The following is a 27,070-nucleotide window of genomic DNA, read 5'->3' on the forward strand; positions in this document are numbered from 1 at the left end:
AGAACGTCTCCTCTAGAGCATTAATGCGACAGTGCGCACTAGATGTCCTGGTCAAGCGCAACCTTTGGTGCGTTTCCCAACAGAGCTGCAGTTGGGATTGATGTACTGGATTCGCATTGTAGGACAACGGCTCTAAGCACTATGGGACTTAACATCTGTGGTCATTAGTCCCCTAGAACTTAGAACTACTTAAACCTAATTAACATAAGGACATCACACACATCCATGACCGAGGCAGGATTCGAACCCGCGACCGTAGCGGTAGCGCGGTTCCGGACTGAAGCGCCTAGAACCGCTCGGCCACAACGGCCGCCTCTAGGAGAACGGGGCCCGCATCTCGTGGTCGTGCGGTAGCGTTCTCGCTTCCCACGCCCGGGTTCCCGGGTTCGATTCCCGGCGGGGTCAGGGATTTTCTCTGCCTCGTGATGGCTGGGTGTTGTGTGCTGTCCTTAGGTTAGTTAGGTTTAAGTAGTTCTAAGTTCTAGGGGACTGATGACCATAGATGTTAAGTCCCATAGTGCTCAGAGCCATTTGAACCATTTTAGGAGAACGGAACTCCCGGTGTGCCCATTGTGATTTTCGGTTTCCACAGCTGCTTCGGATCGCTTCAGGCTGTGGCCTGTTTACTGACGCATCGTAGTGCTTCTTGATGACATCGGTGTCTCCTAGAACTTGTCAGAACTTAACCGTTTGGTTTTCTGTAAATGGTAGCGAACACGACTACGTGGTATGGAAAAGGCAAGAAGGGAAATATATAGAACGAAAAACAATGTTCAAAACCCTTTCAAAACTGAAGTCAATAGAGACGGAGCAAAAATTTAATTGTTAAGGGATGGAAAAGAAAAGCATTCGTGACCGTGCTCTCGTGACGTAAGGAAATCTCGGAAACCTAAATCAGAATGATTTTTCTTAGTTTTGAAACAGTCGTATACAACTGTTTAAGTGATAACTCTTTCGCTGTCAGACTCTTCTTTTGTTTCCTTTTGGGTACTGTTACAGCTTCAACTCTATAGTCATTTTCAAGAGATTCATCATCCATTGGTAATTAATCACGTTATATGCCACAGCACATCTCAAGAACATGTTAATTATTCAACATCTATCCACATAACGAAGGTCGTGTCAACGCCACATGGGGTATGTGAAACCAGCGGTAGCCCCCAACTCAGGAAATCCAAACCGTAATTAGAAAACCGCTCCTTTAGACTACGAGTCCAAATTTTCACCACGTTGTCATCACTTCACTCGCTAGATTTAGGTAACACATAACTGTGGTTTGTAGATCGATTTACAAATCACAATCCTAGGATCGATCACCAACGCTTATGGGAGGAGTCGTCTCCGTGTGAGCCATTAGCGACAGCGTGGAGTGTTTTATCATTATCAGATACAGCACAACTGGTTGCGTGTCTCGGTAAGCGATATGAGAGAGGCGTTGGGAAAAATAGAGATAATGTGCAGTCTCTGATTGAAGTCCCTAATGGGCGCTAGAAATATGTTTCAGTATTAATTCATGCGAGCCTTTCTGTTAGTATCACACACGGAGGCCAGCTGATGAGAGGCCATTACACTACACTATCGCTCAAGAACCGTAAGTACATTTCATTTTGTTCAAAAATTATTGGCTACCAAAGAGTGATTACGGCTGTAGAAGTCCCCTCCTTTCCTCGGATGTTGTTTTCAACACTGTAGTGTTTTAACAGCCACGACCGAGCGAGGTGACGCACTTCTGAGGCACTGGATTCGCATTCGGGAGGACTCCGGTTCGAACCTCAGCCGGTATTCCATAGTTAGGGCTTCACTAGTTTCCCTTTGTCGCTTTAGGCAATTATCTCCCCGTTTGCTACACGTGGTATGTCACTCCCTTCGTCTGCCCATTAAGTTACTGACCCAGCCAATTATAGAGCTGGGCGACACCTGTGCAAGGTAAAGAAAAGGTACCTTATATACTGCAGTTTACAATGATTTCTTGTTGTAGTGGTCCTCAGTCCGAAGACCGGTTTGATGCAGCTAGCCATCCTAATATATCCTGTGCAAACAACACCTCTACATAACTACTGCAGCTTACATCTACAGTGACAGAAAAAAATCACAAGACCGAAAAATAGTTAATGTAGAGTAATGAAATTACGGGAATACCTTTGTCTGGATAACTTATTTAAGGGATTAACATTGCAAGATCACAAGTTAATGTAAGCGCGAGATAAGCCACTGCAAATGTGAAATGTTGGTACATTAATAACCCGTGTAACCGCCAGAATGTTGACTGCAGGCATGCAAACGTGCGTGCACTGTGCTGTACCGGGGTCTGATATCAGTGTGCGAGATGAAGTTCCATACCTCTTGACCCGTCAATACGGGGACGTTTTTGATGCTGTTTGTGGATGATGTCCCATATGTGCTCGATTGAAGACAGATTTGGTGATCGAGAAGGTCAAGGCAACATGTCGAAGCTCTGTAAAGCAAATTTGGTTACAACAGCGGTATGTGGGAGAGCGTTATCCTGTTGGAAGACACCCCCTGTAATGCTGTTCCGGTATGGAAGTACGACAGATCGACTCACCGGATTTATACACAAATTTGCAGTCAGGATGTGCAGGATAACCACAAGGGTGCTCCTGCTGTCATACCATATCTGGCCGAGCGGTTCTAGGCGCTACAGTCTGAAACCGCGCGACCGCTACGATCGCAGGTTCGAATCCTGCCTCGGGCATGGATGTGTGTGATGTCCTTAGGTTAGTTAGGTTTAAGTAGTTCTAAGTTCTAGAGGGCTGATGGCCACAGCAGTTAAGTCCTGTAGTGCTCAGAGCCATTTGAACCATCATACGATATCGAAGCCCACACCAAAACTCCAGGTGTTGCTCCAATGTTAATAGCACGCAGACAGGTTGGTTTCTGGCCCTCATTTGGCTTCCTTCTAACCATCAGTCGCACCGAGGCAGAATAAGCTTTCATCAGAAAGCACAAGAGACCTCCAACCTGTCCTCCAATGAGCTCTTGCTTGACACCACAGAAGTCGCAAATGGCGGTGATGTGGGGTCAGCGGAATGCACGTTACGGGGCATCTGGCTCGTAGCTGTCCTTAAAGTACCAGGTTTGTAACAGCTCGTTGTGGCACTGTGGTGTCAATGCTGCTCAAATTGCTGCTGCAGGTGCAGTACGATGCGCCACTGCCATACGCCGAACACAACAGTCTTCCCTCTCGGTAGTGCCACGACACCGTCCGGAGAATGGTTTTCTTGTGACCGTACATTCTCGTCACCACGGCTGCCAGCGATCATGCACAGTGGCTACGTTCCTGCCAAGTCTTTCTGCAATATCGCGGAAGGAACACCAAACTTCTCGTAGCCCTGTCACACGACCTTGTTCAAACTTAGTGAGGTGTTGATGCTGGCGTGTTTGTCGCCTTGTGGCATCGTTGACTAACATCAACTCACCACGTCCAGACTCAAAGATAACTACACTATTGGCCATTAAAATTGCTTCACCACGAAGATGACGTGCTACAAATTTAACCGACAGGAAGAAGATGCTGTGATATGCAAATGACGCTTTTCAGAGCAATCACACAAGGTTGGCGCCGGTGGCGACACCAACAACATGCTGACATGAGGAAAGTTTCCAACCGATTTCTCATACACAAACAGCAGTTGACCGGCGTTGCCTGGTGAAACGCTGTTGTGGTGCTTCGTGTAAGGAGGAGAAATGCGTACCATTACGTTTCCGAATTTGATAAAGGTCGGATTGTAGCCTATCGCGATTGCGGTCTATCGTATCGCGACATTGCTGCTCGCGTCAATCGAGATCCAATAACTGGTAGCATAATATGGAATCGGTGGGTTCAGGAGGGTAACACGGAACGCCGTGCTGGATCCCAACGGCCTCGTATCACTAGCAGTCGAGATGACAGGCATCTTATCGCATAGCTAAAACGGATCGTGCAGCCACGTCTCGATCCCTGAGTCAACAGATGGGGACATTTGCAAGATAACAACCATCTGCACGAACAGTTCGACGACATTTGCAGCAGCATGGAGTATCAGCTCGAGTACCATGGCTGCGGTTACCCTTGACGCTGCATCACAGACAGGAGCGTCTACGATGGTGTATTCAAAGACGAACCTGGGTGCACGAATGGCAAAACGTCATTTTTTCGGATGTATCCAGGTTCTGTTTACAGCATCATGATGGTCGCATCCGTGTTTGGCGACATCGCGGTGAATGCACATTGGAAGTGTGTATTCGTCATCGCCATACTGGCGTATCACCCGGCCTGATGGTATGGGGTGCCATTGGTTACACGTCTCGGTCACCTCTTGTTCGCTTTGACGGCACTTTGAACAGTAGACGTTATATTTCAGATGTGGTACGACCCGTGGTTCTACATTTCATTCGATCCCTGCGAAACCCTACATTTTAGCAGGATAATGCACGACCGCATGTTGCAGGTCCTGTACGGGCCTTTCTGGGTACAGAAAATGTTCGACTGCTGCCCTGGCCAGCACATTCTCGAGATGTCTCACCAATTGAAAACGTCTGGTCAATGGTGGCTGAGCAACTGGCTCGTCACAATACGCCACTCACTACTCTTGATGAATCGTGGTATCGTGTTGAAGCTGCATGGGCAGCTGTACCTGTACACGCCATCCAAGCTCTGACTGAATTCCCAGGCGTATCAAGGCCGTTATTACGGCCAGAGGTGGTTGTTCTGGGTACTGATTTCTCAGTTCTAGTATAATATATTTGTCCAATGAATACTCGTTTATCATCTGCATTTCTTCTTGGTGTAGCAATTTTAATGGCCAGTAGTGTAAAATTTACGACCGTTACAGAATTTATTTAAAGCAAACTAGTACCACTCTTGTCCGACAGGCGCGAAATTTGAACAGACACCATCTTTCAGATTTAGAAACATGCCTAGCAACTTTTGTGTATGTTGCACAAGTTCTTGTGATGCAATTTTTTCCGTCAGTATATTTGAACTGCGTTCTGCAGGTGTCTCCCCATAATTTTAACCCAACCCCATCCCGCCAAGCTTCCTTGAACTACTAAATTGCTGATGCCTTCCTCGATCCTCCTGTTAATCGTTTCGTCTCATCCTCATCGGCGCGAAAGTCGCCGTAGTGGCGTCAAATACTCATGTTCAGAAAAAGATGATGTGGGGTGCTACTGAGTACAACCACAAATCAGAGTTGGCGGGTGTCCTATGTGTGACCTACGTGAATGATATCCTGCGACCTGTTTCCATACCCTTTCTGCACAGCACTCCAGACGCCATTTTTCAGCAAGACAGTGCACGATCACATGTTGCTTTGCCCGCCTGGCTAGCCGCGCGGTCTAACGCGCTGCTTCCCGAGCGGGAAGGCGTGCCGGTCCCCGGCACGAATCCGCCCGGCAGATTATTGTCGAGGTCCGGGGTTTTAGGCGGTTTTCCATCTGCCTCGGCGATTGCGGGCTGGATCTCCTTATTCAGCCTCAGTTACACAATGTCTCCACGTACGCGTACACCATAATTACTCTACCACGCAAACTTTTGGGTTACACTCGTCTGGTATGAGACTTCCTGTGGGGTCCACTGGGGGCCGAACCGCACAATAACCCTGGATACGGTGTGGGGTGGCGGTGGGGTGAGTGGACTGCTGTAGCCTGTTGTGGGGATGTGTACCAGTGAGGGCTACCGCGGGGACGAAGCCTCTCCGTCGTTCCTAGGTCCCCGGTACAATACACACACACACACACACACACACACACACACACACACACACACACACACACGTGTTGCTAAACGAACATGTGCCTTCTTGGTGTCGCGGAATGTCAGCCTTGTGCCCTGACCCGCCAGAACAGATTTGTCCCCAATCGAAATGTGTGGGATACGGTGAAACAACGGGTGCAGCGCCGTGATCCAATTCCAATCACCACAGACGAACTTTGAAACCAAGTGAATGCAGCATGGATGGCTACACTGCACGACACTATTCGCGTCGATGCCGTCACGCATGGAACAAGTTATCACGGCCCGTGGCAGACCCTATGTCTACTAGGCAACAGGACACATGCTGAACTCAAGTGACTGAAATGCTAATCATTTCGACAGAACATGCTAATGTACATGTCCTGTTCAATTCTGCATCTCATCATTTGTTATTCGATGTCTTCACACAATTTTCAATAGCTAGCTGTTGTCTTCCTATCTGAAATGCTTATTATCCACATTTTACTTCTGTTCAAGGCTGCACTGCATATAAGTAGCTTCTAAAAGGACTTACTAAAACTTAAATTTCTTTTTCAGAAACGCATTTGTTACTATCGCCAGTCTGTATCTGCTTCCTCCTTCGTCCATCATCAGTTATTTGGCTGCCGAAATAGCAAAACCCATGGGTGTATATAAGCAGTCTGAAGCCGCGAATGAAAATTTTTATGAAGGCCCGGATTCATCGCTTCGGTCTGCAGATATACGTCATAGATAATTGGGACTTGAAAAGTTCTCTGAAACCATACAGTTTCATTTGATTAAAACACATTTGCCTGAGTTTCTGGCAGGATCTCTCGTTTCGTTCTATGCTGACGTGCAATTACAATACAGTTGAAGAGCCTCTGCAACGCTCTTCGAGTTTGGAGAGAATACCAAGTGGACGAAGGCGTGAATGTGACTTTGGATTGAGGAAGGAGGCTGCTAGTTTAGTCCGCACAGTTGTGCAAAGCCACTGTGCCAGGCTGGCGTAGTGGTTAACGCATCTGCTTCGTCAGAAGGAGACCTGAGTACCTCGGTTCGAATCCTGGCTTTGGTACAAATTTCCATTCGTCGCTTCAGTGTGCGTACATACAAGTACGTCATAGATGATTGAGACTTGAAACCATATAGTCTCTGAAACCATATAGTTTCATTTGATCAAAACTCATTGACTACTTTTAGGATCTAATAATGATCTCATGTTCCCACGCACGGTGTCTGTCATGTAACTAAATCAGAGGATTGTTAAGCAGACGCTTAAAGCAGAGACGACGCAACGGCACGACTCATACCTTCGAGTGCTGCTGAACTGAATTATTGCAGACTCTTGCTGACTAGAGCATTATCTCGGTGCGAATACGAATATCACATTTCCTGTGGGTCGTTAACACGCTCGATAATTGGGAAGTGCGATAACGAAGTTCTTTCCGTCACCTAACTGCAAGTGATAATTCCCGACAGCTACATATGGACGTTTATCAGTCTTCAGCGACATGTAGCCGCGAGCAGTTGCGATGGTCGTCATATCCTCCTTAAACCTGCTCGCCTACTGTGCAGAAGACACCTGCTATTGGTTTGGTGAAGCATTACTGCTTCAGTGGTTCTAACTTTCACGCGTCACAGCGGTGGAATTCCGCGAGCTGCTGGAAGATGTAGACAATCGCACGCCATCATAACACTGAACCCTGATTTACATTTGTAGAATTAACTGAACGCGTCTCTCCTGAAGCTGAGAACCTGAGTGCAGTTAGCTAGAGTGGTTTTTTTTTTTTTTTTAAAAAGCGAGTAATCAACGTATGTTTGCGACCACACGTCTTGTAAGGAGAAAACACATTAGTAGTGTAACTATTAGTGCCTCGCGACTACCAGTTCGTTGACAGCAGTGGAGTAATGTGATAGTGTACCACGGGTAAATTGCTCAGAGAGAACCTGTGTTGGCGCAGCTCTTTATATAACGTCTCGAGGTTTTCGTGGTCATTATCAGTGAAAGTGTTCTTGATTTTTAGCAAGCCTCATTTACCTCTTCCATTTTCTTTAAAACATCCATCGTTTTTGACGTACATTTATTACATAGATGGTACATGTAATGATAAAACAAACGGTGTAAAGACGTACAGAGCACAAAGTAGATTATTACAACAAATCAACTAACAGCAGCTATTATTCTCTCTAGATAATTCAAGAATAACGGTAAAAAGCAGTAAAAATACACTAACTTGTTACGAAGTGGTATAGCGACAAAATCTTCTTGTTAAACAGGATTCATCCGATTTCACAACAGAATGGACGAAGACAGAAACTTGGGATGAATTTCAAATAAGGTGTAGGACTATAGCGCTTTTCGATTTTACAAGGCCATATCTTTTAGATAAATGCACCTACAAGCATCGGATTTTTTTTAACTGCCGCCAAAGTAAACTTTTAGATTCGAAACGTAACTTAAAATTTACCACAACTTTCTATCATCGTTGTTGAAGATACTGTCGCATGAATCTTTGTGATACACTTTGTACAGTGTGGGTCCCGTGTCAGTTTTCTTCTCCCTATCCGAAGTTGTGGTCCAACTGTAACAACCTCGTAATCGACGGGATGTTTAAATCGCAAGCTTTCTTTCTCCGCCGGCCTGTGTGGCCGTGCGGTTCTAGGCGCTTCAGTCTGGAGCCGCGTGACCGCTACGGTCGCAGGTTCGAATCCTGCCTCGGGCATAGATGTGTGTGATGTCCTTAGGTTAGTTAGGTTTAAGTAGCTCTAAGTTCTAGGGGACTGATGACCTCAGATGTTAAGTCCCATAGTACTCAGAGCCATTTGAACCATTTTTTTCTTTCTTCTTCCTTGTTACTAAAAACCATTCAACAGTCAAGATCGCGTAAAATATTTCTTTATTTAAGACAACCGGTTTCAACAGACTTTGGTGTCATTTTTAGGTCTCAAAACACTTTTTGTTATAAGATATGTTCATTTTACGCTGTATCTCAAACACAAGATGTCAAGTGGATAAAAATCCGCACACTATGAAAGGTGTGTCATCGCTAAAATAAGTAAAAGTGCTGGTTTTTATCCGCTTGACATCTTGTGCTTGAGGTTAAGCGTAAAATGAACACGTCTTACAAAAAAAGATTTTTAAGACCCGAAGATTACAGCAAAGTCTGTTGAAACAAATTGTCTTAAATAAAGAAATATTTTATGCGATCTTGGCTGTTGAATGGTTTTTAACAATTGAAACTGATCACCCTTCAGTACTCTCAAAACGAGAACATTCTATGCTCCTTGTTAATCACCAAGAAGATTTTACCTTTATAAAATTACTTGCGTCTGCTTGTTTTCTGTGACAAACAGTCGACGAGTACCAACTGAATAACTTTTAATGGAACTGTAACAAGTAATCGTTTGTCATTTATAAATATAAACAGGTTAATCGCTTAAAACAAGCGTCCTGTTAAGAATAGAGACTTCGAAATATGTTAATGGAGTGGACACGTACAGCGAATGTAATGACAGTATACAACTGAGCGAGCTTCATGTGAGGCGTTTAACAGTAGCTTCACGGAACTTGTATCCAGGGGTAGCAAATAAGCATGAAAAGTCCACAATAATTGAAAAGAGTACTGTAAAACACGGATAACTGCACGGAAATTCCGTCAGTTGTAAGGAGCGGGTTGTTTATATAGAAGAAGCGGACCGTTAAAAATTCTTCGAGAGGCTGTATTGTGTATACCACGGGTGGTGAGGACGCGTTTCGCGGAATACATGCTGGGCTAGTTCCTCAGCCCAGTGCTGTACATGAGCAACCTTCTCTCCAACTTTGTACGCTGTACTCTGCAGATATTTTCAGTATCAACGTGTTACATTGGTACGACTGGTCAACTACACCTCCTCAAATGTCGTAACACTCAGACACTCACATCCTTCATAGAAGAAAGATTCAGTGGCTATCTCCCTGAAGTATCTTGGCATTTCTTAGTGAAACGGGTATCAGTAACCAATGTAGTAGGCAGATTTTTGAAATCATTGGATCTAAATAAAAATTACAGCGACAGTAAGGAAAATCTTCCCGTCAACCTGATAACACTAGGTGGCTATTAGATATGGCGTTATTACCGATGTTACTTTCAACATCTAAAACCGCTAAACATTGTTATTACAAGAGAATCTAAAACCTATTTATGACTTAGAGCAGAGGATGTCTACCCTTTCACAAAAAATTAAGACCTTTTCGGAAAGACTTTCTCACAAAGACATTCGCACATTTCAAGTTTCTGAAGTAAATTACTGAAACTGTTTCTGAAGTTCAGGTGGAAACGGAATATTATTTATGTGAAATGTCTGGCCTTGCTGAAGAAATGAAAGGCAAATTTCGTGATCTGAAGACATTTCATATTGATGCCTGGAAAGTCTATTCGCTGTATATCTTGTGACGGATGGCTGTCGCGTTTGACAGCCGGTAACAAGTGATTCAGCAGCTGTACAGCTGGAGCTACTGGGAGCGCAAGAGGACGAATGGCTGAAAGAACGGAAACGAACTAGTTGTTCAACTATTGAATTTTGGAAGAAGCTTCCAGAAGGAAAATATCTGCTAACAAAAGACTGTGCCAAGATATCTCAGTTTTTGAACCACTTGAGTGCGATTCACTGTATAGAAGTTTATTTAATGTAAAAATCAATGTCAGTCAGCTGATAAACATGTAAGTGAACTTGTGCGCGCCGGCCGTTGTGGCCGAGCGGTTCTAGGTGCTTCAGTCCGGGAACGCGCTACCGCTACGGTCGCAGGTTCGAATCCTACCTGGGGCATGGATGTGTGTGATGTCGACTGTTCAATTGTGTGTGAATTTCTAAGGGACCAAACTGATGAGGTCATCGGCGTTTTTAAGTTGTTCTACGTTCTAGGGGACAAATGATCTCAGATGTTAATTCCCATAGTGCTCAGAGCCATTGAACCATTTTTTGAACTTGTCGCACGCCGCTTGCCGGTTATCAGAAAGCTTTCAAACAGCTCACATCAAAAATGAACACTGAAAAATTCCCATCATGAAGGTATCTTCTTATTTTTTGATGTGCAATAAAACGTTTTCGAATAACGTTAGTGTCGTAATAAAAATAAACGCGTATTCGTAAATGAAATGAAAATGTTTCTTAATTAATGTTAACTATTAGTCCCTCCGATCAGTTCCATTGGTTCTGAGGCTGCAAAGGTAAGGTCAGTGGCCACGCCTGCTGTGTACAGTCAATCGGCGTGCTTGCATAAACATTTCCTTTCACAATATGTAGGCTCTTCTTGGCTGTTCGGAAGAGCCCCCAGCTGTCAGCTAGGCGGTTCCTGGAGAGCGCTCCTTAAATATTCATGGGGGCGGAACAGAAAGTTGCTCCCCTTGTCGCAGCACATTTGCATTTTACTCCGCTCCGGAGGATCTCCTACGAGGAGGAAGGTTTGGCGGCGCCGCGTCGAACTGGATTGCTAAGGAAGGCCAGCTCGTGTTTGTGTTTGCACGACTAAAGAGTACCTCAGTCTGACGCACACGGTAAGCGCCGCTCTTGCTGCAGATGCGGCCGCGCGCCGTTTAAGCTCCGCTTTCCGGCTTTTGCGAGCAGCCTTGTGGCTGACGTGTGGCACTTGCTATTCTTGGTAGGCGACGTGAACTCATTTAGAAGAAATGATAGCATGCCAAGACGCAAAAACATTCTTTATGACGCGGGCACACACCTAGGCCGTCTTCACACGAGAGCAATTTGCAAGAGAGACCGGTATGAGGGAGGCAGGAACATACGTTGATAAACACGAGACCGTTTGGACGGAAAACAATCAGCCAAATTGCGTGACCGAAAAGTCTGTAGCCTGCGATGCATCCTATATGAAGGCGACTGATAAGGATATAGCAAATCATTTAAGCAACTATTGTAGTAATTATCTTAGATTTTAAAATGAAATTAGAAAAACGGTTCCCGTTGACTGTGATTACTTCCGCTCTGTAATGTTTCTCAACTTACTTATCACAGCATAGTGAACAAAACTGAATCGTTTGTTTCGGTGCTGCAGAGAAAACTATAAAATAAGGAATAAGGAAGTGACTGGAAATCCTGAAGATACTGAAACTGTCTCACTTCTGAAGAATAACATGAAAATGGAACATCAGGAGAAGCTGAAACAAACACGGAGACAGAAATTTCTTCGTGGCAGTATTCAAAAGGCCTGGAAAATTTAACTATTGACAGAAATCAGACGCATCTGCATGCATAAAAGAGGAATAGTGAGAGCAGAGTAAGAAGTTCTAATAGCGACAGCATAAGATCAGATCTTGAGGACGAATAACTACGAAACAGTTGTAATGAGAAACACTCGACACAAGTGTGTTCTGAACAACCTATATCTTCTATATCTTACGTAAAGTATTGTATGAGGGTGAGTCAAATGAAAACCTTGAATATTTATTAAAATATTATTTATTGTACAGAAGTGGTACAAAGCTGTTTCACTTTTCAACATAATCTCCCCCACGCTCAATGGAAGTCAAAAGTGCATAAATTCCTTTAGAAAAAAATTATTTTGTTAGTCCGCGCAACCACTCTTGCACCGCGTGGCGTACCTCTTCATCAGAACGCAACTTCTTTCCTCCCATTGCATCTTTGAGTGGTCCAAACATATGGACATCACTTGGGGCAAGGTCTGGTGAGTATGGTGAATGAGGAAGACACTGAAAAAGCAGGTCTGTGATAGTTGTAATTGTTGTACGGGCAGTGTGGGCCTTGCATTGTCATGTTGCAAAAGGACACCAGCTGACAGCAATCCACGTCGCTTTGATTTGATTGCAGGCCGCAGATGATTTTTTTAGGAGATCTGTTCATGATGCACTGGTGACAGTGGTCCCTCTAGGCATGTAATGCTCAAAAATGACGCCTTTTCCGTCCCAAAAGAGAGTCTGGATAACCTTCCCTGCTGATGGTTCTGTTCGAAACTTGGTTTTGATGATGAGGAATGGCGCCATTCCTTGCTCGCTCTCTTCGTTTCCGGTTGGTGGAAGTGAACCCAGGTTTCGTCCCCGGTAACGATTTTTGCAAGGAAGCCATCACCTTCTCGTTCAAAGCGCCGAAGAAGTTCTTCACAAGCATCAACACGCCGTTCTCTCATTGCAGGAGTCAGCTGCCGTGTCACCCATCTTGCAGACACATTGTGAAACTGGAGCACATCATGCACAATGTGGTGTGCTGACCCATGACTAATCTGTAAACATGCTGCAATGTCATTCAGTGTCACTCGGCGGTTTTCCTTCACTATGGTTTCAACTGCTGCAATGTTCTGTGGAGTCACGACTCGTTGTGCCTGACCTGGACGAGGAGCATCTTCCACTGAAGTCACACCATTTGCGAACTTCCTTCGTTCGTCGATGAATTTCAATAGGTTTCACACTTTCACAACGCAAAAACCGAATAACAGAACGCTGTTCTTCCCTGGTGCAAGTCGTAAGTGGGGTGGCCATCTTTATACTGATACTGCGACGGTATTTGTGCATCTGCACTTGCTGCCACCTACAGGCCATTCTGCACGCTGTTTGTAGCACGCTTACCAACTTACAGGATAACGGCGCGAAATTTCGATTTGTCCATGAACCATGGACCTTGCCGTTGGTGGGGAGGCTTGCGTGCCTCAGCGATACAGATGGCCGTACCGTAGGTGCAACCACAACGGAGGGGTATCTGTTGAGAGGCCAGACAAACATGTGGTTCCTGAAGAGGGGCAGCAGCCTTTTCAGTAGTTGCAGGGGCAACAGTCTGGATGATTGACTGATCTGGCCTTGTAACATTAACCAAAACGGCCTTGCTGTGCTGGTACTGCGAACGGCTGAAAGCAAGGGGAAACTACAGCCTAATTTTTCCCGAGGGCATGCAGCTTTACTGTATGATTAAATGATGATGGCGTCCTCTTGGGTAAAATATTCCGGAGGTAAAATAGTCCCCCATTCGGATCTCCGGGCGGGGACTACTCAAGAGGACGTCGTTATCAGGAGAAAGAAAACTGGCATTCTACGGATCGGAGCGTGGAATGTCAGATCCCTTAATCGGGCAGGTAGGTTAGAAAATTTAAAAAGGGAAATGGATAGGTTAAAGTTAGATATAGTGGGAATTAGTGAAGTTCGGTGGCAGGAGGAACCTGACTTCTGGTCAGGTGACTACAGGGTTATAAACACAAAGTCAAATAGGGGTAATGCAGGAGTAGGTTTAATAATGAATAAAAAAATAGGAGTGCGGGTTAGCTACTACAAACAGCATAGTGAACGCATTATTGTGGCCAAGATAGACACAAAGCCCACGCCTACTACAGTAGTACAAGTTTATATGCCAACTAGCTCTGCAGATGATGAAGAAATTGATGAAATGTATGACGAGATAAAAGAAATTATTCAGGTAGTGAAGGGAGATGAAAATTTAATAGTCATGGGTGACTGGAATTCGTCAGTAGGAAAAGGGAGAGAAGGAAACATAGTAGGTGAATATGGATTGGGGGGAACAAATGAAAGAGGAAGCCGCCTTGTAGAATTTTGCACAGAGCATAACTTAATCATAGCTAACATTTGGTTCAAGAATCATAAAAGAAGGTTGTATACCTGGAAGAATCCTGGAGATACTAAAAGGTATCAGATAGATTATATAATGGTAAGACAGAGATTTAGGAACCAGGTTTTAAATTGTAAGACATTTCCAGGGGCACATGTGGATTCTGACCACAATCTATTGGTTATGAACTGCAGATTGAAACTGAAGAAACTGCAAAAAGGTGGGAATTTAAGGAGATGGGACCTGGATAAACTGAAAGAACCAGATGTTGTAGAGAGTTTCAGGGAGAGCATAAGCGAACAATTGACAGGAATGGGGGAAAGAAATACAGTAGAAGAAGAATGGGTAGCTCTGAGGGATGAAGTAGTGAAGGCAGCAGAGGATCAAGTAGGTAAAAAGACGAGGGCTAATAGAAATCCTTGGGTAACAGAAGAAATATTGAATTTAATTGATGAAAGGAGAAAATATAAAAATGCAGTAAATGAAGCAGGCAAAAAGGAATACAAACGTCTCAAAAATGAGATCGACAGGAAGTGCAAAATGGCTAAGCAGGGATGGCTAGAGGACAAATGTAAGGATGTAGAGGCTTGTCTCACTAGGGGTAAGATAGATACTGCCTACAGGAAAATTAAAGAGACCTTTGGAGAGAAGAGAACCACTTGTATGAATATCAAGAGCTCAGATGGCAACCCAGTTCTAAGCAAAGAAGGGAAGGCAGAAAGGTGGAAGGAGTATATAGAGGGTTTATACAAGGGCGATGTACTTGAGGACAATATTATGGAAATGGAAGAAGATGTAGATGAAGATGAAATGGGAGATAAGATACTGCGTGAAGAGTTTGACAGAGCACTGAAAGACCTGAGTCGAAACAAGGCCCCGGGAGTAGACAACATTCCATTAGAACTACTGATGGCCTTGGGAGAGCCAGTCATGACAAAACTCTACCATCTGGTGAGCAAGATGTATGAGACAGGCGAAATACCCACAGACTTCAAGAAGAATATAATAATTCCAATCCCAAAGAAAGCAGGTGTTGACAGATGTGAAAATTACCGAACTATCAGTTTAATAAGTCACGGCTGCAAAATACTAACGCGAATTCTTTACAGACGAATGGAAAAACTGGTAGAAGTGGACCTCGGGGAAGATCAGTTTGGATTCCGCAGAAATGTTGGAACACGTGAGGCAATACTAACCTTACGACTTATCTTAGAAGAAAGATTAAGAAAAGGCAAACCTACGTTTCTAGCATTTGTAGACTTAGAGAAAGCTTTTGACAATGTTAACTGGAATACTCTCTTTCAAATTCTGAAGGTGGCAGGGGTAAAATACAGGGAGCGAAAGGCTATTTACAATTTGTACAGAAACCAGATGGCAGTTATAAGAGTCGAGGGGCATGAAAGGGAAGCAGTGGTTGGGAAAGGAGTGAGACAGGGTTGTAGCCTCTCCCCGATGTTATTCAATCTGTATATTGAGCAAGCATTAAAGGAAACAAAAGAAAAATTCGGAGTAGGTATTAAAATTCATGGAGAAGAAGTAAAAACTTTGAGGTTCGCCGATGACATTGTAATTTTGTCAGAGACAGCAAAGGACTTGGAAGAGCAGTTGAACGGAATGGACAGGGTCTTGAAAGGAGGATATAAGATGAGCATCAACCAAAGCAAAACGAGGATAATGGAATGTAGTCGAATAGGGTCGCGTGACGCTGAGGGTATTAGATTAGGAAATGAGACACTTAAAGTAGTAAAGGAGTTTTGCTATTTAGGGAGCAAAATAACTGATGATGGTCGAAGTAGAGAGGATATAAAATGTAGACTGGCAATGGCAAGGAAATCGTTTCTAAAGAAGAGAAATTTGTTAACATCGAGTATAGATTTAAGTGTCAGGAAGTCGTTTCTGAAAGTATTTGTATGGAGTGTAGCCATGTATGGAAGTGAAACATGGACGATAACCAGTTTGGACAAGAAGAGAATAGAAGCTTTTGAAATGTGGTGCTACAGAAGAATGCTGAAGATAAGGTGGGTAGATCACGTAACTAATGAGGAGGTATTGAATAGGACTGGGGAGAAGAGAAGTTTGTGGCACAACTTGACTAGAAGAAGGGATCGGTTGGTAGGACATGTTTTGAGGCATCAAGGGATCACAAATTTAGCATTGGAGGGCAGCGTGGAGGGTAAAAATCGTAAAGGGAGACCAAGAGATCAATATACTAAGCAGATTCAGAAGGATGTAGGTTGCAGTAGGTACTGGGAGATGAAGAAGCTTGCACAGGATAGAGTACCATGGAGAGCTGCATCAAACCAGTCTCAGGACTGAAGACCACAACAACATTACGAATTTATGGTTTCCATTTGACTCACCCTCGTAAAATCACATTAAGTCGACTTAAGTCACCCCGAGGATGCTGCAAGTAACCTATTGACTTGACTGTAACCAACACTGTAATCTGTTAATTACTTAAAGCGGTCAGGTCCTGAGGACAGCGCGCAGCTTGAATGCTCCTTTTCCACTGGATTCTATTTCCTGCCCTCTGTCGCCAGCCACACTATGCGCTAATCTGCAGCAAGTCCCCAAGGATTTCATCTCTCCATTTCTTCTTTGGTCCGCCTGTTGGTCTTCTTCCGCGGTGAGTAAAATCCACGGATTTCAAATGCCGTCGTTGTTTAGTAGATCGGTCATAATCTTCTGGCTGCTCAGTTTACATTGGTGTCCTGTTATAAAATTTGAAACGGTCGCTAACGGCCGGGAAATTTGTTCATAGAATGTATCAAATGACTTTTTTGACGACTGTTTTATGCCTCGAGAAACAACCTCTTACAGTTCATCCATTTTAACGAGAGTTAGTGTTGACGTCGTCGAATGCTTTGAGCGCTGTGGAAGTCGCACACTACTGTTCACGTAACAACAGTTGCCTTCATAGTGGTGAAGCTGCATTCGTGTGAACTTAGTCTTCAGCACCGTTCAAGAAATGTAAACAGTACCGTGCAACGTATCTTCCAGAAGAGTCTGTGAACATTGTCAGACTGAGATTCATTGGTAGGGTCGCTGTAAAATGCTATTTAGCTAGAAAACCCTCCTTCGACCGAGTCTTCTCTTTGGAGCCTTATCAGTCAGAAGCAATGGAGGAGATACAGAAGATCCAAAGAAGAGTAGCACGGTCCGTCACCGGTTCCTCAACTAAGTGCAGGATTTTCGCGGAGATGTTCACGAAACTCCAGTCGCAGACGCTAAAAGGAAAGCTTACTATTAAAATTTCTGAGGTGCTCATTTCATACTACTTCTTCCCATGTAAAGACGATAAAGCAACGTCCTACCGAAGGTAGACTTGAATATCGCAGTATTTTTCTGGGTATGATCCCTTGCATGCCACCGGACTCTGAACTGATCTTCCAAACTAGCCAACCAGTTCATTGCGAATTCCGAGCCGTGGTACATTTTTCATATTGACAAATCAATGCCAAAAGTGGAAGCAGCGGTGACATAAACAATCCTGACTTACTGAGGATTCAAAACTAACCCTTCGCGTTACTGTCGTGTTAGAAGGACAAAATAAATAATCATCAAAAGAAATCGCTCGTTGACCAGTTTACACATTGGCTGACAAGAAATTGGCCACGTCCAGTGCATTCGGTGTCGCCCTCATCAGGTTTCTCTTTGTGCGCGTTGCTCGAGAACACTCTAGAAGATATGTAGTTGAGACATGAAATCTCGTAGGAAGCAGGCGATTATGGTTTGTAACATACTGTAAACTTGTGATACATATACACTGAAGAGCCAAAGAAACTGGTACACCTGCCTAATATCGAAGCACGCAGAACTGACGCAACATTACGTGGCAGCGACTCGACTAATGTCTGAAGTAGTGCTGGAGGGAACGGACCACCATGAATCCTGCAGGTCTGTCCGTAATTCCGTAAGAGTACGAGGTGGTGGAGATCTCTTCTGAACAGCATGTTCCAAGGCATCCCAGATATGCGAAATAATGTTCATGACAAGCGAGTTTGGTGGCGAGCGGAAGTGTTTCAACTCAGAAGTGTGTTCCTCGGCCATTCTGTAGCAATTCTGGACCTGTGGGGTGTCGCATTCTCCTGCTGCAACTGCCCAAGTCCATCAGAATGCGCAGTGGACATGAATGGATGCAGGTGATCAGATAGGTTGCTTACATACGTATCATCTGTCAGTCGTATCTAGACGTACCAGGGGTCTCATATCACTCCAATCCACACGCCCCACACCATTACAGAGCCTCCACCAGGTTCAATAGTCCTTTGCTGACATGCAGGGGCCATGGATCCATTGAGAGGCACCCACTTGCCTTACTCATACTGTGGCATCAAGCAGTCAGGCCTGCAAGATGAGTGGTTTGCCAAGCGAGTGGATTCTTCCTTAATTTATCGAGTAACATGAATTCTCGTATCTTACTATTTAGTTACAACTTATCCTTCTGTATGAATAATACGCATCGGAAACGCATATCTATCAGTGATTTACAGAACTCTGACTGTACACTACGCACTGGCAATACCACATTTTCTTTTTGTCTTTTATATAACGGCTTTTATTAACACGTGGCCATCCCACTGAATATGACTGGCGCACACATTATAAATTCGGGACATTATGACAACATACAATTCAATGAAAAAGGCCACCAATCTCTTTCTTTTCACTATCTGATTTATTCCTAAACACACAAATTCTATAACCTACAACAATATCACATGAGAAATTCCGCCCAGTGGGCATGGCTTTACATTAGAGAATCTCTATATTATGGTCTCGTAATTTATTTAACTCTACAGTGCACTTTCTGGATAGGCTGGTGGATCTTTTATTATACCTCACACTTCGACTCTTACAATCATCATCACGAAACTCTCCTCCAGATCGAGCGATACAGAAGGAACAAGCATAACCCACAAATCTTTTGAAACTACCTTGCTACTCCCCCATGCAAACCACACATACCCAAATTACATGACATACACCACACAACAATATGAAATACTACACAAAGAATGGTTACAACATTATCACTTTCAGCTTTCCCACTTCAATTAATATTGATCCCAGTTTCACAAGACACTGCCCCACTTTGTAATTCTACTTTCCTACTGTGAACTCTGGAGATAAATGCACGTCTTCCTGTGCAATGCAAGCCAAGTGGCGTTGCTGGATAGACGGCCGACTCACCTTGATTCTCTCTCAGAGTTTAAATCTAGCGTCACACGGAATCATATCACGCAAAGTAATATTAAGAACATATTCATCACACACGCGAGTCCTCAACTGATACCATGGACGAGTACTACTCTTTGTCCTTTGTCTCATACACAGATTGAGACTCACACAGTACTCACCACGTGGAAGTACTCGTCTCTAATTTCAAGTCCTGCACACGTAATTTCTTAAATATTTCAACTTATGATACACACGCTATTTCTTAAATATTTCAACTTATTGTACACACGCTAGTAATTCAGCTTAACTTAAGCACACGGAAGTATCTCAACTTAAAGCTACACGTGGTTTCATTGTGACCGTTGGCCACTTCCGAAGATTACTACAATCCCCTTAATATTACCTGCCTGACATTTAATTCTCCCCACAAAAGTTCCTGAGATAGAGAAATTATTAATTCAAACTACTCTTAAATATTCCACGTGCATACCATGCCTCTACTCTTTCGTCATTACGGAGCACAACAAAAACAGGTCTTAACGGCAGAAGATCCAGCGGCAGAGTGCTGAAACATGGCCGTATTCCGGTTCTCTCGCACCTCTGTCGAAGTGGGAGAAGCACCTTGCTACCTTATTGGTCAGCCACATTTCAGGCGCTCAAAGCTCTGGTAAAATTTTCATCTCTTTGGTCTCACCAAAGGTAGCCAAAGGATCGACTCAAAGATGATCATATATTCCCATTCACTATCTGTGGTTAGCAGACGACCATACATTCATTCATTTCACAGATCTCACCAAACTGGATGTAGGGATTTATTTTGAGGGAGTGCACATGTGATCAATTAAATAAATAAGTTGTCATTCTTTCCCACACTGGTATCCGGCTTCGCTGTATTAGTTGAAATTGAGTTACTTTACAAAGAAAATGTGTTGTTCTGACAAAAATATCGAAGTATTTCGTACCTATTTTCAATGTCGGGCGGTACTGTACCCTTTCACCATGAGGTTGTATCCCCAGCCGTACACCTCCATCTGGTCGACACAATTTGAAACGAGACTCGTCCAATCAGGCAACATGTTTCCAGTCATCAACAGTCCAATGCCGGTGTAGACGGGCCCAGGCAAGGCATAAAGCTTTGTGTCGTGCAGTCATCAAGGATACACGAGTAGGCTTTCGGATCCTAAAGCCCATATCGATGATGTTTCGTTGAATGGTTCGCACGCTGACACTTGTTGAGTGCCCAGCACTGAAATCAGCAGTTTGAGGAAGGGTTGCATTTCTGCCACGTTGAACGATTCTCGTTGGTCCCGTTCTTGTACGATCTTTATCGGCCGGAGCGATGTCGGAGATTTGATGTTTTGCTGGATTCGTGATATTCACGGTACACTCGTGAAATGGTCGTAGGGGAAAATCGCCACTTCATCGCTACCTCGGAGATGCTGTGTTCCATCGCTCGTGCGCCGATTATGTCACCAAGTTTAACTCGCTGATATCTTGATGACCTGCCAGTATAGCAGCAGTAACCTATCTAACAACTGCGCCAGAGACACTTGTTGTCTTACACAGGCGTTGCCGACCGCAGCGCCGTATTCTGCCTGTTTACATATCTCTGTATTTGAATACGCATGTCTACACCAGTTTCGTTGGCGCTTCACTGTACCTCTAGTAACTCTGGTATACTGTGACCCTCTGTGCACTTGGGTTATGGAAATAAATCCGAAATGCATCAAGTGAGATGCCTGTATGACTTTTTTGAAGCGACCTATTCAGCTTAGATACAGTACTACTTTAGAATATTGTACTTGAAGGTTGTTAGACCGCACAGCACCATACTTGCAGAAAAAAAAATGACGCCACAGGAAGGCCCCACTTCTGCAGGGTGGTCTTGCATCTCGTTGTACTAGAGCGTTGTGTGTTGAGAGCCTCTCGTGTCGTCCACATCTCTGAATGACCAGGAGGGAGCTATTTCTTCGGAACTATCCATTTCTACAAATGTTGACATTTCGCCCGCCATTTTGAGATCCTTTGTTGCTGTTGTGTTCCTATAAGAGCTTCAGCAGTTGAAAAGAAGCTCTGTCTTGATTTCAGCCGGGGATGCACTGGCTGACAGCCATGTAAAAGGTTGGTTTCCGTAGTCATAGCCACTACGGCACCAAGCCACACTCCTCCCGCGAACATCTTGCGAAATGAGCGTTAGGATAAAAAAAAAAAAAAAAATAAAGAAACAGAGCGCGTACTGCTGTCGTTCTTCACGCACCTATTCCAAGAATGAAACTCGATAGGACGGGGCGGGGGTGGGGGGAGGGGGGGGGGAAGAAAGTTATTGGTGGAGGAAATAACCTCCGCTAGGCACAGTAGGTACACTACTGGCCATTAAAATTGCTGCGCCACGAAGATGACGTGCTATAGACGCGAAATTTAACCGACAGGAAGAAGATGCTGTGATATGCAAATGATTAGCTTTTCAGAGCATTCACACAAGGATGGCGCCGGTGGCGACACCTACAACGTGCTGACATGAGGAAAGTTTCCGACCGATTTCTCATACACAAACAGCAGTTGACCGGCGTTACCTGGTGAAACGTTGTTGTGATGCCTCGTGTAAGGAGGAGAAATGCGTACCGTCACGTTTCCGACTTTGATAAAGGTCGGATTGTAGCCTGTCGCGATTGCGGTTTATCGTATCGCGACATTGCTGCTCGCGTTGGTCGAGATCCAATGACTGTTAGCAGAATATGGAATCGGTGGATTCAGGAGGGTAATACGGAACGCAGTGCTGGATCCCAACGGCCTCGTATCACTAGCACTCGAGATGACAGGCATCTTATCCGCATGGCTGTAACGGATCGTGCAGCCACGTCTCGATTCCTGAGTCAACAGATGGGGACGTATGCAAGACAACAACCATCTGCACCAACAGTTCGACGACGTTTGCAGCAGCATGGACTATCGGCTCGGAGACCATGGCTGCGGTTACCCTTGACCCTGCGATGGTGTAGTCAACGACGAACCTGGGTGCACGAATGGCAAAAAGTCATTTTTTCGGATGAATCCAGGTTCTGTTTACAGTATCATGATGGTCGCACCCGTGTTTGGCGACATCGCGGTGAACGCACATTGGAAGCGTGTATTCGTCTACGCATACTGGCACATCACCCGGCGTGATGGTATGGGTTACCATTGGTTACACGTCTCGGTCACCTCTTGTTCGCATTGACGGCACTTTGAACAGTGGACGTTACATTTCAGATGTGTTACGACCCGTGGCTCTACCCTTCATTCGATCCCTGCGAAACCCTACATTTCAGCAGGCTAATGCACGACCGCATGTTGCAGGTCCTTTACGGGTCTTTCTGGGTACAGAAAATGTTCGACTGCTGCCCTGGCCAGCACATTCTCGAGATGTCTCACCAATTGAAAACGTCTGGTCAATGGTGGCCGAGCAACTGGCTCGTCACAACATGCCAGTCACTACTCTTGATGAACTTTAGTATCGTGTTGAATCTGCATGGGCAGCTGTACCTGTACACGCCATCCAAGCTCTGTTTGACTCAATGCCCAGGCGTATCAAGGCCGCTATTAAGGCCAGAGGTGGTTGTTCTGGGTACAGATTTCTCAGGATGTATGCACCCAAATTGCGTGAAAATGTAATCACATGTCAGTTCTAGTATAGTATATTTGTCCAATGAATACCCGTTTATCATATGCATCTCTTCTTGGTGTAGCAATTTTAATGGCCAGTAGTGTGGTTCTTCTGAATTGCTGCTGTTTTTGCGATATTCGGTAGCGTATGTGAACTTCTGTAGTAGCAGCTGATCTTTGCCAGTCCTCAGCTGCTTTACGCCTGTATGCTACAGACCACAGGCCCCGCAGAAGAGAATTGTATCCGGAACAGTACCCGGAATAGCCGCTAGCGATGGCGACAGAGATCGATTTTGCTCGCGACGTCCGGGAAGCCGGGAAGCCACAGCTCCTTACGCCATTGTTTGGATGCGTCACGCGGACGTCACTGGCAGCTTAAAGGGATGGCGGCCGTCCGCTGAATGGCAATGTCGCCCGCTGCGTCCGCCGCGGAGGACGAGTAGTCTCGTGCTTCGCCTGCTAACCGCTCCACCACCGCTGCTCTGTAAAGTGTATACTGTGCGCTATGCAGCTGCGGTGTCGGTCTGCTGAGAGGCTGCGATTTACTCGTAGATTTCATGAGAGTGAGACAACATTTCACACGAGATCTCTGAAGTATATGTTGTGTTGAAAGGTTGGAGGGGGGAGAGAACGAAGTGGTACCAGGCGGTCAGCTGGGCCTCTACCGTTGGCACTGAAGTGGAATGTACACGAGTTGGACAAAAGATATGGGAACACCAAGAGAAATGTATGCAGATGCTGGCCAAACCTGCAGGTTGTGCTACCTCGTTTGACCTGTGGAATGTCCTCAACACGTTGCAAGTGTCAGTCGTAGTCAGAACACCGTTCTGTGCAGCTGTGAGTGCATTATGTCGGAGCTAAGTTTATTCGATGGCGAGAAAATTGTTGGTGCTCCGTGGTGGGTGCTTCCGTAACTAACAAGGGGAGGCCACGACTTTTGGAACTCGGATTTACTGTAAACTTCGTACACTCGTAGTACTCCATGAGGACAACAAAATGTGTAAGCAGTAGCGCATACTTCTCAAGCGTTACTGAGAAAATCGCAAGATAATTTCGGTCGTCAAATATATAACTGTGCGTTGCCATTTTGACCATGAAGCGGCAGTAGCCGATTGGTGCCCCACCGGCACGGTAGCTCAGCGTGTTCGGTCAGAGGGTTAGCTGCCCTTTGTAATAAAAAATCTGAGTTAATCGATCAACAACGAACTTAAACGGATGTCTTACGAAGTCCGCCCCGAGCGGATGCAACGAGCAAAAGAGAACAAAATGAGATTAAAAAAAAAGCGTTTTCGGCCAGAGCGTTAGCTTCACTTTCCAATAAAAAAACTGAGCGAACGGATGAACAAACAAACTGAACGGGTGTCATCGGACGTCCGCCCTAAACAAATTCAGCGAACAATATAGAACAAAATGTTTTTTTACCAAAAAAAAGAGCCGGCCGGAGTGGCCGAGGGGTTCTAGGCGCTTCAGTCCGGAATCGCGTGACTGCTACGGTCGCAGGTTCGAATCCTGCCTCGGGTATGGATGTGTGTGATGTCCTTAGCTTAGTTAGGTTTGAGTAGTTCTAAGTTCTAGGGGATTGATGACCTCAGAAGTTAACTCCCATAGTGCTCAGAGCCATTTAAAAAAAAAAGAAGTAGTTGGCGTTCAAGTCGCTGGATCGCTGGTTCGACTTCCGTTCGTCAGTTCTTTTTTTATTTTCAACACAGTCAGTTTCTTTACTATTCATATTACAATTGATATAATGGGAAAAATACGTGTAATCGGATGAAATTTTCTACATCTATATCTACATTTACACTCCGCAAGCCACCCAACGGTGTGTGGCGGAGGGCACTTTACGTGCCACTGTCATTACCTCCCTTTTCTGTTCCAGTCGCGTATGGTTCGCGGGAAGAACGACTGTCTGAAAGCCTCCGGGTGCGCTCGAATATCTCTAATTTTACATTCGTGATCTCCTCGGGAGGTATAAGTAGGGGGAAGCAATATATTCGATACCTCATCCAGAAACGCTTATAAGGGTTTAGTTTGGAACGAATTGTCAACGTAATTAATTTTAGCGTAACGTTTACAAAAGTCGTTTTTCCTTTATTACCCTCACGAAAACATTTAAATTAATAATGTTAACGATATAGCCGACTATGCTGGTGCCGCAACAGCCCTATCAATAGAGACCAAAAAAGGTCGAATATCGGAAATAGTTTGCGTAGTCCGAAACTTTTGTACAGCGGAAGGAAGGAGTGCCACGAACAACATACCAGAAATTCTGACTGGTGAGAGATGAGGGTGGGGGCTACGATGCGTTAGTTGGTCACTTTTGTAAGCTTTTCTTAAATAGCTCGAAAACTGTGGCTTCCAGCGTAAAAGTATCCCGCTACAAAAATTTAACTACATTAAATTTCCTACAAAAAAGTCTGTAAGACTAATAGTTTGCGTGTACGGACCAGAGAATATGAAACTCTCGAGTGTGGTTAATGAAGGCCAGATATAATATTGCGTGTTACATAAACAACAGTAGGAGCAACTGAACACCCGTATATCTGTTTCAAAAGCGTTTTTCTTGTTACTACTAGTCAGTATTTTATATCCCCTCTTTTCGGCCATTTATTTTTCTCCCCAAATGGTGGAAACCACCTATTACTTTTGCTGTCTCAATCCCAGATTTAATTTCATTTGTTTCACGTCATTTAATTCGACTACAATATATTACCTTTGTCTTGCTTTATGCCAGTGTGCGCGTGTGTGCGCGCCTGTAGTGGATGTGTTAGTGTGATTCCTTTGCGATTCTTCCTTCTAAATCAGTAACTCAGAATCATATAATCTCGTTTCAGTGCACTATCCATTCAATTCAACTGATCTACCTAGTCCTTTACCGTCTCGCAGAATTACGAAGTCATTGGCATACCTGAAAGTTTTATATCTTCTCACTGACCTTTAATTCCCTTTTCAAATTCCTCTGTGATTTCCTTTACTCCTTATTGAATGTACAGACTGAATAACATCGTGGGTGGGCTATAAACGCTGTCTCACTCTCTTCTCGACTTCTGCTTACCTTTCACACCCGTCGAATCTTATAACTGCGGTATGGTTTCCGTACAGTTGAAAAATACTCCTTCGTTCCCTCTATTTCATCTCTGCTTCCTTTGAATTTCAAAGAGATTTGTAACAAATCATATATCACCTTCCAACACTCTACAAAACCGCCATAAACTGCTCTATAGTGCTATTTAGTGCACCCTAAACGACGTTGCAGATTTACTCATGTAGTCAGTGGTTTCTAGGAAGCATCTAAAGTGTGATTAGAGTCCTGTTCCTGTCACTATCCTGGACCTACATAACTCAGGTGCAATGGAAATTGCCCGCATCTCGTGGTCGTGCGGTAGCGTTCTCGCTTCCCACGCCCGGGTTCCCGGGTTCGATTCCCGGCGGGGTCAGGGATTTTCTCTGCCTCGTGATGGCTGGGTGTTGTGTGCTGTCCTTAGGTTAGTTAGGTTTAAGTAGTTCTAAGTTCTAGGGGACTGATGACCATATCTGTTAAGTCCCATAGTGCTCAGAGCCATTTGAACCATTTGCAATGGAAATACTCTGAAATATTTGAAACTGTTATCCGTCAACAGAAATATGTGTACTTATGCCCTTCACACATTGTATATAATTTTATTAAATTTACAATGTTATTTGGCAGTCTACTAATTTTTATTACCACAAATAATGTAATATTCATAACTATAGACTAGTAAACGACCAAACGCATAAAGTCATACTGAAAATGTATGCTTGTCCGTGTTTTCAAAACTGTTCGTATTTAATCGAAAGAGAACGAGAAATTGCATCTCGGAAGACGCTATTAAAATGCACTCGATACTGCATAACCAATTATCAGCGCCGATTCTTAACGAAACACTGCGTTATGCACTGTTTGCTTCCAAACTATCGTCTGAAAGAGAGGTTTTGGAAAATGTTAACGAG

The 27,070-nt window shown here is 44.5% G+C and overlaps 1 protein-coding gene across 4 annotated transcripts in view; it reads left to right on the top strand.

Annotated features, from left to right (window-relative positions):
* The window catches only part of LOC126259174 (alpha-1,6-mannosyl-glycoprotein 2-beta-N-acetylglucosaminyltransferase), a 460,896-nt gene that overhangs the window by 268,202 nt on the left and 165,624 nt on the right, over positions 1–27,070 (top strand). Inside the window, exon 1 of one of the 4 annotated variants that reach the window (XM_049955742.1) lies at positions 1,470–1,591. The exons of the other annotated variants lie outside the window; for them this stretch is intronic. The gene's annotated coding sequence lies outside the window, so the exon portion shown is untranslated. Of the gene's footprint in view, positions 1–1,469; positions 1,592–27,070 lie in introns of those variants that run through there. 4 annotated transcript variants of the gene reach the window in all.

The sequence above is a fragment of the Schistocerca nitens genome, chromosome 5 (genome assembly GCF_023898315.1).
Source record: "Schistocerca nitens isolate TAMUIC-IGC-003100 chromosome 5, iqSchNite1.1, whole genome shotgun sequence".
Lineage (NCBI taxonomy): Eukaryota > Metazoa > Arthropoda > Insecta > Orthoptera > Acrididae > Schistocerca > Schistocerca nitens.